We start from the raw sequence: 1,352 nt of genomic DNA, 5'->3' as shown, positions 1-1,352 counted from the left end.
AACAGATCGTGCAGCGTCGTAAATCCGCGATCATCATGATATCATCTGAGCATGTGCGAACATCTTGCACATGCGCAGAACGGATCATGCAGGCAGGACGGATCGTGTACCAACAGAGTTCACAGAATGAATGGCGACATTTCCCCAGTGAAATAACTTTTGCTCCATTGATTTCCCGGTCCAGTCAGAGAGACTGAGGGAAAATGACAAAAGGTGTTATAGTTTGGTATTTTGTTATATATTTTGTCCTTGTGATTGTGTTTTTTGGTCTTGTATATGTTTTAGTCCTTGGTTGCTCTTGTCCTGTTTTATTTTGATAGTCTGGTTTTCTGTTTTCTCTTTTCCCGCTCTTGTGATTACCTGATGTCTTCCACCTGTTTCCCAGCCCGTGTGTCACCTGCCTCTTGTTGTCTCATTATCATCTGTATGTAGTCTTGGTGTTCCCCTTGTCCATTGTCAGATCATTGTTGTGTTTTTATGTGTCAGGTCTCATTTGTGTTTTATGCAGCCTTCTTGGACTTAGACTTTATTTTGTGGTTACCTGTTTTTGCCTGCTTGTTTCCTGGACGCCTTTTGTTTTTTGTGCATTTGAGTTTTATCCATTAAATCATCAGAACTATCCTCAGTTTCCACCTCTGCATTTTGGGTCCGCCATTCTCTAGCCACTTGTACCAAAAGGTGAAGTTAATTCGAAACCATAATAGTGTTGTGGTTGGGGTCTGGCTGGCTGAATATTTGTTTTGTTTATTTGTTTCTGTTGTTTCTGTTGGTCTGCCCTGCTGTTCTCTTTTTTCCTCGCTCTCCCTCCTGCTGAAACAAGCTGACCACACACACCTGAGTCTCATCCACAATCACCTGCTCCCGCCGCTCACACCCGCCTGCCAGCTCCAATCAACAGTACATCCACCCCGGCTCTTCAAACCGGCCTCGCTTGATCGTTGCTCCAGTCGCGCTGGTGAAACCTGCTACAAGCCTCTCACTCTCTGTTTCATGTTTACCTACCTCCTTTTTGTTTTCTTCCCTGCAGTTATCAACTCCGCTCCTGTTTCTGTCTCCGGTCAGCTGGTTTCCCTTCTCAGTTCCCCCTCCCACAGTGTCCTGTTTCAGCCTGTCTCCGCTACCAGTTCTTGTGTCTCCTCCTTGGCTCCCGGCTCTCCCACGCTTCCTCTCCCATGTCTCCTCCTTGGCCCAGAGTGTCCTTACTCCCCAAGACTTCCCCAGCCTCCCATCCTCTGCGTCCCGGTCCCTGGTGTCTGCCTCCCCACTTCCCTTCCCCGTCTTTAAATCTTTTTATTTTTGGTAAGCCGTGTGTTTGAGTCCTTCTGTTCTTCCCATAACAAATAGATTTGAGT

The 1,352-nt window shown here is 46.7% G+C and overlaps 1 long non-coding RNA gene across 1 annotated transcript in view; it reads left to right on the top strand.

Moving 5' to 3' along the window:
- Positions 1 to 365: 365 nt before the first annotated feature.
- The window catches only part of LOC116685726 (uncharacterized), a 15,212-nt gene continuing 14,225 nt past the window's right edge, over positions 366 to 1,352 (top strand). The window contains exon 1 of the long non-coding RNA XR_004331032.1: positions 366 to 469. This is a non-coding gene — a long non-coding RNA (uncharacterized LOC116685726). The remainder of the gene's footprint in view (positions 470 to 1,352) is intronic.

This window comes from Etheostoma spectabile, unplaced genomic scaffold (assembly GCF_008692095.1).
Source record: "Etheostoma spectabile isolate EspeVRDwgs_2016 unplaced genomic scaffold, UIUC_Espe_1.0 scaffold172, whole genome shotgun sequence".
Taxonomy (NCBI): Eukaryota; Metazoa; Chordata; class Actinopteri; order Perciformes; family Percidae; genus Etheostoma; species Etheostoma spectabile.
This window is presented reverse-complemented; position numbering and strand designations above follow the sequence as displayed.